The following is an 11,439-nucleotide window of genomic DNA, read 5'->3' as shown; positions in this document are numbered from 1 at the left end:
GATAACAGTGAGGCAGAGGTGGTATCACATCAGCTTGTCAGAAAGTCAAAAGTGTGTTTCATGGTTCTTCCATGGAAAGAGGAATATTGGCGACGGGATGGGCTGCAAACAATGGTTTATTGCTTGTCTCACCATCTTTCCAGCTTGCAGCCTGCTTCCTGACCCTGCACAATAGGATAAGTGCACCTTCCTGAGGAATCCGAGCTAGGAAAACTGGAGCCTCGATAAGGCATGGGTCCATAAGTCGCAAGGAATGCTCTTCCTTTTGCCTGGGACAGAAAAGACAGAGGATGTATGCAGTATTTCTTGATGGTCCCCTGAGGGGGATAGCAGCGAACCGAAGACCGGTCAGGCTTCACACTCAGCAGCTGCCCAGATCCACTCATCTAGCACTTAGGATCTTCCAGGGGCCTCTCCTAGCCTACCTCTGCCTCTGAACAAGAGACGACTGGGGAAACTGAGATCTGCCTGCTGGCCCCAGGTCTCTCCATCTCAGGAATGTTCCCTGCTTGTGACAATTGAATGGCCAAAGCAGATTAACCTGGGTGTTAATCCCCTCTAATGGTTTCAGAATCCTCAGTGCGGGGCGTTAAGCCGGCCTTTCTCAGAGGCCTGCTGAAGCCCTTCCCGAAGCTTCGCCTGCAGCCGCGCCGATGCTATCTCGGCCCCGCCTGGCAGCGAACCCGCGCTAATCCCCGGTGCTCGCTTTCTTCCTCTGCCTGCCTGAGATGGGGCCGATTGGCGTTTGATTACCGCGCTATCGAGGACCCTTTGTGCAATCGGCCCCAAATCCCCTAATTCCGTGATAAAGGAGGCATTAGCAGGCGTTTGCTGTAGAAAAGGCACTGGCATGAAAGAATGCAATCAGGGGAATCCTGATGGCCTGGCCCAAGCCTGCTAGCGAGTGAGGACAGCAAGGAGAGGGGGACGCTTCGGTTCCACAGGACAGGGGAGGGGCGGCGAGGCCCAGCAGAGGGCATCGTGGCTCCTGGCTTCTTCTGACATCTCCAATCCATCGAGCTCTGAACACTTGGACTGCAAGAAGGTCCACCCTACCCCTCCATCCTCACCATCGTACTTTCAAGGCCTTGGCTTTGGCTCTATCTGCCTTGCCGGATCAACCTCTGAATGTTGAGAACCAGGAGTCTGTCAGTGCGTGGACTCTAGTGTGCCCTTCTCTTTGGGCTGAGATGCTGATGCAAACAGTATGCAGTCTTCAGACAGGCGCCGTTAGAATAGCTCCCACTAGAGGAGTAGTGAGGAAAGGGGTGGAAAGCTGATGGAGTTTCAGCAAGAGGCCCCTGTAAAGGCCGTCAGAACCCCAGGATTTGGCTTCATAGAGCCAGGGTAGGTATGAGGTCAGCACGCTGGAGGAGCTGGTTATGGCTTGGGCAGCTGAGAATGAACAGTAAGCAGCTGATGGGAGTGGTGTAGAGTGCTGAACTACTAGTATTGGGGGTTCAAAGCAAGGGAGCCTAAAGATGGAATTTGTGTGGGTAGAATTGTGGAGCCTACCTTGAAGAGAGGGGTTAGGAGAGGAAAGTGGCTGGAAGTGAGTTAGGAAGCTAATCCTGGGCTGGCATATTGGCTCATGCCTCTATCCTAATACTTGAGAGATAGACCCAGGAGATCCAGAAGATCAAGCTACACAGTGAGTTTAAGACCATTTAGACTATATAAGGCCCCATCTCAAAAGCAAAATAAAGCTAAACAAACAAACAACAACAAAAAAAAAAACCTTCGTCAAAGAAAAAGGCAAAGAGCACAGACTCCTCAAATAGAACTGATGGGTCACCACCAAGGAGGGCTGGGCAAGGGAGAGGTGTTGGGCATGGACCCAGAGTTGAGGCTTCGGTAGCTCTAGGGAAAGGCACAATTTTTCCAAGACATACAGGTGGGTTGGAGACCCTTCACCTGGGTAGACAGATATGTACTAACCAAGGTGAGCGGGAGCAGACATGTTAACTTACCGAAGCATGTGAAAGAAAAACCAAGTGGCTAGATGTGCACTGTGGCTCTGTCCAGAGCTGTCTAATCAGGCCTCCAGGTGCTGAGGGTTGCTGCTGACCTTGGGTCATCACCTGGCTAACAGAGTCACCCAAACCCTGAGCAGAACTTGCTATGACTCTACAGATCCCAAAAGGCTGGCCCTGACTTCAAGGTGGGTCACAAATGAGGTCCCAGATCTTCTGCCTGGAAGCTGGTCCTGACTCTGCCTTCTGCTTAGCCATCTCCCTCCTGTCCTACCAGCTCCTGCCCTGCTGCCAGGGAGACCTGCCGACCCAGTCAGTGTTCTTAGATCAAAGAAACTTCCATAGCGAACAGGACATTGGACACTAAGAGTGCAGAATACTGAGGAATCCGGTGCTTACTCAAAGAGGTGTATTAAAATTGTAACCCCCAGGGCCTTGTGAAATTGCAAATGTGGCCTTTATAACTGCAATTAAGATTAATTGGGATGAGGGCTTACTGGACATGCTAAGTGCTCTACCACTGAGCTGTACCCCATTGCTATCCTTTTTCCATTCCTTCTTAATTTGTCTGTCTCTCTGTGTGTGTGTATCCTTTGCTTTTTTGTTTGCTTCTTTGAAACAGTGACAGATCTGTTAATCCAGGCTGGACTCAGCTCCCAGCGATCATCCTGCCTTAGTCTGCTGAGTGCTGGGATTCCACATTTGAGGCACTGAGCCACGCATGTAGCTTTCTTAGGCATACTGTTCATTATTTTCCCTCTTAGGTCGTCAGCGTTTCTCTGTTAGAGGTAAATAAACCTCTCATAGTTAGGTCTTACATTTTAAAGGCTTCAGCTTGAGTTAGTGTTAGTGACACATAACTATAATCTTAGCACTTGGGAAGTGGAGGTGGGAGATCAAGGAGCTCAAGGCCAGTCTTGGTTCTGTGCCAAGTCTGAGACCAGTTTAGACTACTATGGTAAGATCTTGTCTCAAAAAGCTCAGTGGCAGGGTGTGTGCTCAGGGCCCTTGGTTCAATCACAGCTCACACTAAAAGAAGACAAAACTAATGAGTAAAAACAAAAGGAGGAAAAGGGAGAAAGGAGAAAAGGAGAAAATGAGAAGAAAAAAAGAGGAGGAAGAAAAGTTTGTTTGTTTGGTTGGTTGTTTTATTTTTCGAGACAGGGTTTCTCTGTGTGGCCTGGCTGTCCTAGAACTTGCTTTGTTAGACCAGGCTGGCCTCGAGTTCAGATGCCTCCTGAGTGCTGGGATTAAAGGTGTGTGTCACCACACCCCAGAAAGATTTATTCAGCCCACAATTTTGGATAGCCAAGTGATGGTCTCTGCACTGTTTAGTTCTAGTGAGGGTCTCCTGGTAAACAGCAGATATTAAAAGATGTGGACAGGAAGGGTCATAACGCTAGCCAGAAAGCAGAGATGAGGGTCTCACATTTCAGGGACCTAAGAACCTCTCACTGGGCCTCAATTCTTAAGAACCCCACAAACTTTCAGTATTGATGTCCTGGAGAGCTAGTTCCTGACACAGATTTGGGGGTGACACAAACCACAGCATGTTCAATCCACTTTAAATATTTTTGTGTTATGCTAAGAGTGTGTGCCTGTGAATGTATGTGCTCTATGTGTGTGCAGGTGCAGTGACAGTCTGAAAAGAGTGTCCTCATCCTCCTGTCTCCACCTCCCAAGTACTGGGATGACAGGCATGCACCCGGATGCCCATCTTGCATGACATCTTTTATGCCAGGGTGACCATAAGATAAAATACTGCAACCCTTCCTTTGCCTTACTTTCCATGTTTGCCCAACTGTTTAGCATCTCTTTCCCCTGGAAAGAACGGAGTTCTATCAATGTCGTTAACTTTCTGCGCAAAGAGCTTTCGGTATTTCTTGATGCTCTGGGCTGAGAGCATCAGGGCATCTTAGTTTTGTTTATCTAAAGGTGCCTTTATTCCACCTTCAGTCCTGAGGGATCTCTTTTGTTGTTAATGGATCCCTGGGTATATGGGGTATCCCCACCGTGAGCACATTAAAGATGATCTTTCACTGGGGATGGCCTCCACCACTCCTATGTTTTTGTTTGCTTGTTTTGAGGCAGGGTCTCATGTATCCCAAGCTGACCTCAAAGAGATTATGTAGGAGGATGATCTTGAACCCCCTGCTGGTCCTCTTCCCCACATCCTCCCTGAGCTGGATCACAGGCTAGTACTATCATGCTCAGCTTTTGTCTTCAATCATTTTGATGAGAAGTTAGCTAACATTTTTATTTCTTTTTTTCCCCCAGTATGCAGCAATCCATTTTCCTTTGGCAGTTTTAAGTATTTAAAACTTTTACTTTGTGGTGTTTTTTTTTTTTCTTTTTATCTTGTTTTTACTTTGATTGAGATGTGGTGATATTGGCAAATCTGTAAGTTCTTTGGAGACAGAGCAAATGTGAAAGAGCTTAGACCATTATTTTCCAAAATATTATTTCTATCCTGTACCAGGCAAAATAATATCCCCTCAACAATGTCTCCATAAAAATGGCCAGAAGCTGTGAAGATGTTGCCTTATGCGAATGGGATTAAGCTGAGACAAGGAGAGAGGGATGTTCCTGAAGTATTCCACTGGATCTACCATAGTCACAATGACTAACACGAAGAGGGTTGAAAAGTCAAAACGAAGCCAGGTGTGGTGGCACATGTCTTTGGTCCTTTAGCACCCAGGGAGGCAGAGGCAGGCAGATTGCTGTGAGTTCAAGGCCAGCATGGTCTACAAAGCAAGTGATGAACAGCCAAGGCTACATGGAGAAACCCTGTCTTAAACCCCACCCCACCCCCCAAAAAGAAAGAAAAAGGTCAAAATGGGGCACCTGTGAGAAAGACGCACCCCAGTTTTGCAGGATTTGCTGCTGAAAGGAGACAGACACAAGCCATAGGCTGTAGGTGATTTCTAGAAGCTTGCAAAATTCAAGAAAGTCATGAATGATGACACACATCTGTAATGTCAGTTTACAATGAGGTTGGAGAACTGTTTTGAATTTTAGTCGAACTTAGGGTTACATAGGAATGGTCAAAAACAAAAACAAACAAGCAAACAAAGAGCAAAGGACCATATTGTGTTATAGAATCTTTAGGACAAAACACAGCTAGTCCACACCTTGAGTCTAAACCACGAGACCTGCAAAATCATAGTTGCACATCTCTGGTAATCATATACAACCATTCAAACTAACATGTGTCCCCATCTTCCCTCTCTGCTCCTTTGGGATTCCAGTGACTTAAAATTTTTAATAAAATTATATTATTTTTCCTTTCCTTTTCCTTCCTCTGATCCTTCCCATGCACCTCCTTGCCTGGTCTCAAATTCAAGACTTCTATTGTCGTTACATATATACAGTAATACAATTGCATTTATTCCTAAATATATAAATACAACCTTCTAAGTCTGTATAACATTACTTGTATGGGGCTGGAGAGATGGCTCAGTGGTTAAGAGCACTGTTTTAGAGGTCCTGACTTTTATTCCTAGCAACCACTTGAGGGCTCCCAACCATCTATAATGTGATCGGATGCCCTCTTCTGACATACAGGTGTACATGCAGAGAGAGCACTCATAAACATTAAAAAAAAAATCTTTAAAAAACATCACTTGTCTGTATATGATTTCAGAGCTAACCACTTGATAACCAATTTGGAGGCTCTTCCTTGCGGAAGATTATTTCTCCCATTCTCAGCACCTGTTTGTTTGATTTAGACCTAGGCTTGAGTTCCCATGATATGTCCCCCTTCCATATTCCATGTCTATCCATTGGTATCATCCTTGTTCGGGTCTTGTTTAGGCGGCCATGTTGATATTTCATGGGTATAGCTTCCCAGACATTTCTAGGAGACAAAAATCTCACAGCAAACTTCCTGTTCCCCTGACTCTTGGGATCCTTCCGCCCTCCCTTCTGCTATGGTCCCTATGAGTGTGGGGGGCAAAAGTTGTGTTCCAAATGTATCACTTGCATTTTTGATTGGTTGTGGCTTTCTGTAATGTTCCCATATTTAGCAGGGAAAAGTGTCTTCAGTGAGGGGTAGACCTCTACTTGCCTGTGAGTATAGGATGAATATTTAGACTGTAGTAAGTAAGGGGTTATATTGGTTTAGTAAATGGTACTTGAAGGTTCTTCTCTAAGATCCATGGCTTCCCTAGCCCTGTGTAGTTGGCTAGGTTTCCAGTATCTAGGCATAATTTCCCTTTTGTGGGCCTTAAGTCCAACCAGAAAGCTGATGCCTACTGTGCCTACAATTTCACCCTTAAGGATATCATGCCATGCTGGCTCTTTTCGTCCACAACGCACATGCGAGGGCAGGGGCGGGTAAGATTATTGGTGGCTGCCCTCCCTTGGAAGCTTGAAAATCACCTTCAGGTGTCAGGAAAGCTAGTCCTCGAAGAGGAGGCTTTCAGATCAGTACCGGTTTGGATCCCCTGGGTCCTATGTCCAAAATACATGGTGTCTTCAGCAATAGGGACTTACCTTTAACTTCCGGAATATCATTCTTTGACAACCCTGACCAAAGGAGCATTTCTTATGCCTTGTGTTGGGAGTTTTATTAAGTTAGTCTATGGCTCCGTAGGGGGAAGGGAGTGTTGTCAGGAGAAGTTTTTCATTTTAAATATATATGTACACACAGACTTATATGCATTGTTTTGTACTTTTAGGTAGATAGATAATATGATTCCTTATGACTCTTTCAGACATCCTTACTATTATTCTGCCCTCCTCCCTCATTCTTCTGTAGTAATCTCTCTCCCCCTCCCTAACCAAAGCACTGTTTTTCACATTTCTCGCGTCATATCACTTGTATCTTGCTATTCCCCTCTCTGCTGCACCCCCACTGTAGTCGTTTTTAGTTCTCTGTCTTCTGAAGTTCCTGGGGGTATACACTCAAATCTGAAGATTGGAAGTAAACACATGCAAGGAGATGAGAGAGAACATGGGATGTTTCTTTTTCTTGTCTGGGTTACCTCACTCAATACAATTTTTTTTTTTCTAGTTCCATCCTGCAAACTTCATGATTTCATCTTCTTTACAGCTGAATAGTATTCCACTGTGTATATGCAGCACATTTTCGTTATTTATTTGTCAGATGAAAGGTGTTTAGGTCATTTCCATTTCCTAGCCATTGTGTGCAGAGCAGGAATGAACATGACTGAGCAAGTGTCTCTTGGAGCAGGATGTTGAGTCCTCTGAGAATACACCAAGAAGTGGTATGGCTAAGTCAAATGGCAGATTTGTTTGTTTGGTTGTTTCGATTTTTCCAAGAAGAGTTTCTCTGTGTGGTCCTGGATGTCCTGGAATTCACTCTGTAAACCACGCTGGCCTCTAATTTGAAGATACACCAGCCTCTACCCGGTGGGATTAAAGGTGTGCGCCACCATGCCCATCAAGCAGGTTTCTTTTTAGCAGTAGAGGCAATTTCATATTCCAAACCCTTCAATCAAAGCAGAAAACCACCCTCATTACATCTCTACAACCAGCCCCTTCTTTTAAGGGGCCCCAGAAAAGGAGGCTTCAAACAATGACTGTTCTTGAACATTCTCTCTCTCATTCAGGTGGTCTGCTGCTTTTTCTATGTAATATATATATGCTTATATGTATTATTTCGTACTTTTAGGTAGACAGATACTATAGATCTGTACTATTGTGCTTTTCGATAAAATGTCCTTACTACTTTGCAATCTGTGTACACCTTTGTTTCACTTATTTGAATTAGATGCCAAGAACCTGAGATGCTCTGTCTAGACATCAACCACAAGTAACAAGAAGAAGGCTGGGGATATCATTTAGTGATGGAGCACCTGCCTTCTACCCATAAGACTCTGGTTTCATTCTCCAGTATTGAAAAAAAAAATAGGCAGCATAATACCAGCATGAGAATAAACACAGACAAGCAGGAGAGATGGCTCAGCAGTTAAGTATTCAATACTCTTCCAGAGGAGCCAGGAATAGATTCCCAGCGTCCACACGGCACCTCGCAACTGTCTGTAACTCCAGTTCCAGGAGATCCAATGTCCTCTTCTGACCTCTTCAAGCACTGCATATGTGCTTACATGAACATGATCACAGCTGCAGGCAAAACGCCCACACATAAAATAAACAATAAGATCTTTGTTTTCAAATGCAAAGCCAGGCGTGGTGGTGCACTTGGGGAGGCAGAGGCAGGCAGACTGCTGTGAGTTTGAGGCCAGCCTGGTCTACAAAGCAAGTCCAGGACAGCCAAGCCTACACAGAGGAACCCTATCTTGAAAAAGAAAGAAACAGAAGGAAAGAGAGAGAGGGAGAGAGAGAGAAAGAGAGAGAGAGAGAGAGAGAGAGCGCAAACCAATAGATCAATAGAGTAGAATTCAAAATAAAAAGTAAATCTCCATGAACTAGGGCTGTAGCTCTGTGGTGGATGCTTGCCTAGCATGTATGAGGTCCTGGGTTCTATACCCTGTATGTCCAATACATAAATTACTACATCTTCACATTTGTGGTCAATTATTTTTCACAGAAACACAAAACTTAATTCAATAGAGAAAGAGTAATCTTATCGTCATATGGTGCTATAATGAGATGTGGGACTCACCTATGTAATCTCAGTGCTCCAGAGATAGATGAAGTTCAAGGTCATCCTCAGATACACAGTGAGCTTGAGGCTAGACTGGGATAGATGAGTCCCTGCCTCAAAATAACAACAAAAAGCCCAAAACACAAATGATATCTCCACACAGAAGAAAAAATATTGAATACTGTATTGAGGGGTGAGGTGGATATATGGTTCACTGGTAGAGCATTCACCTAGCATAGTCAAGGCCATGGGTTCTATCCTCAGCACCCACACCTAGAGATGAGGGTGGTATTAAATCCTATTTTATATTATATGCAAATTTTATCTTAAGTGGTTCAATGTATGAGTTGCGAAACATAAAGCTTATTAAACTACATATAGGCTGTGCTGGGGATAGCACCTAGGGCTTTGTGTATGATAAACAAGTGCTTTCCCATCTGAGGTAGATCCTCAGCCTCTAGCAGTAAGTCTTGGATATGACAATGGCTTCTTAGATATGGCATAAGCATATCTAATCATAAGCAATCAAAGACAAAATACATTTGGTTTATTCAATTTTTAAAATATTTTGTTCTTTTGTTGTTGTTGTTGTTTTCTCAAGACAGGGTTTCTCTGTGTAGCCCTGGCTGACCTGGATTTCCTTAGTGGACCAAGCTAACCCTGAATTCACAAAGATCCGCCTGCCTCTGCCTCCCAATTGCTGGGATTACAGGCATGTACCACTTGCTTAGCTAGTTCTCTCTTTCTCTCTCTCTTTCTCTCTCTCTCTCTCTTTCTCTCTCCCTCTCTCCCTCTCCCCCCCCCTCTCTCCCTCTCTCCCTCTCCCCCCCCCTCTCTCCCTCTCTCTCTCTCTCTTTTTCCTTGTTGGGACCTAGAAAGTTCTAAAGGAGGAAATGGAGGAAATTCTAAAGGGAACCTTATTAAGATTCAGGAAACAACTCAAAAGTCTCAGGAAGTTACTGAAACTAACCAGATTCTTAAGGCTGCTCTCTACCCATGATCATAGGAAAAAAGCTGCTGAGAAGACAGACAAGACCGGCTGCCTGCAACTTTTAAGAGCCATCAGCCACACAGAAGAGGAATGTTGGTCACTTCGTTAGTTACAGATCCATTACTGTGATAAAACATCATGACCAAAGCAACTTATAGAAGGAGGGTTTGATGGGCTTACGGTTCTAGAGGAATGAGAGTTCATTCCCATGGGGAAGCTTGGAAGAGGGCAGACATCATGGCTGGAACAGCAAGCCGAGAACTCACATTTTAAACCACAAGCATGACACAGAAAGAGTGAAATAAGAATGGCTTAGACCCCCAAAGCCCACCCCCAAGCAAGGCCTTACCTCCTAAACCTATCCAAATAGCACCACCAACTGGGACCAAATATTCAAACATCTGAGCCTATGGGGGCCATTCCCATTTTAACCACCACAGTGATGGAGGGTCTTTGAGTAATTTCTGTTGCTGTAAGTAACCCCTCACTTCAGTAGTACTCTTACTTTGGCTATCATTGGTTCCCTACTTGGGGTGGGAAGACACTTGTTCACTCTCTCTCAGGAATAGTGTCACGCAACACTATAACACAATGTAAGTAGCCCCAATCAACTCCAAGAAGATACAAATGAGCCACATACAACCAGTGCCTCTAACCTACACCAGGCCTGGCTCACTGATACCTCAAAGTGGTCCTGGATGGCAGCATTGAAGGAGAAGCCCCCGAGGACACAGCTTCAGCAGAGCACCATGCCATCCTCCTACATGGAGAGAAATACAAGAGAAAGGAGGCAAGGCCACGGGCAAGGAAGGAGGAAGCCTCACAAGACATTGCAGAGGTGTTCCTGGGCCCTGGCCTTGCCCTCTCTTTCCGAGCAGAACTCCAAGTGACAGTAGTTGGCTACCTCATGCCTCTGGGCATGGTAGTGGGTTTAGGCACAAGTGTTCTCTACGGTTTTACATGAAGGTCGGCTAGACAAGGTTTCTCCACCCAGAGGAACATGGAACAGGTCTAGGGCTGTGGCAGACATTCGTTAATCACAGGGCAGGCTGGAAGGGTGCACACAGAGTGAGTGGTGCCATTCCTGTGCCTCTCAGATGAAGGCACTCTGTGACTCTTGGGACAGAGATGAGCCTGCGAGGCCCATCACATCAAGTCCGCAGAGTCCTCCGTGGCAGCAGAGTGCACTCAGCAGAAGATCCTGAAGAGGCGTGGTACCCTGGAAGAAGGCTGAGGGGGTATGCTGCCTGCATGGCAGCTAATGCGTCTGGGCCCTCGACCCTTCGTCAATCGCACTTCTGGACATCTCGCATCTAGTAATTGCTTAAACTCTGAGAACAGGGTCTCACCATGACCTCTGACGGGCCAGGAACTTTTCACATAAGTTCTTGAACTTACAAAGATCTAGCTGCCTCTGCCTCTCAAATAATGCTGAGATTAAAGGTACAACCATATCAGACTCCCTCCCCCCCACCCCCACCCCCACCCGCCCTCAGATCTCACTAGACTTGCCTTTCCCTCTAGAGCCCTGGGATCCTGCCACTACAGATTTGACTCACCATTCTCAACACCTGTCCCCTTAAGAATACCTCTTGATAGTTCATCAGTATTATGACATTGGACAACCCAGGTGAAGGAGCCTTTGGGATGTCTTTCAGAGCCAGAAAGCTCCAGTATCGAGGCAGTCTATTGCTCTGTCCTGAGACACATAAAATATTTTCAGAGCTCAAAAGCAAAGTGTCTTAAGCAAACAGCCGGGGTTCAAGGCTTCATAATTGAGAATGGCCTAAGTTGGGCCGAGTACCGGTCATGTGGCTGGGGACAAGGGGCAGAGGTTATATCCTGCATAGCAGAACCGACCTGGGCAAGGGGGAGGGGAAGGGCATGTGAAACAGCCTTGTAGA

This window comes from Meriones unguiculatus, chromosome 17 (assembly GCF_030254825.1).
Source record: "Meriones unguiculatus strain TT.TT164.6M chromosome 17, Bangor_MerUng_6.1, whole genome shotgun sequence".
NCBI classification, from domain to species: Eukaryota; Metazoa; Chordata; class Mammalia; order Rodentia; family Muridae; genus Meriones; species Meriones unguiculatus.
The sequence above is the reverse complement of the archived record's forward strand: the minus strand, read 5'-3'. Positions refer to the sequence as shown.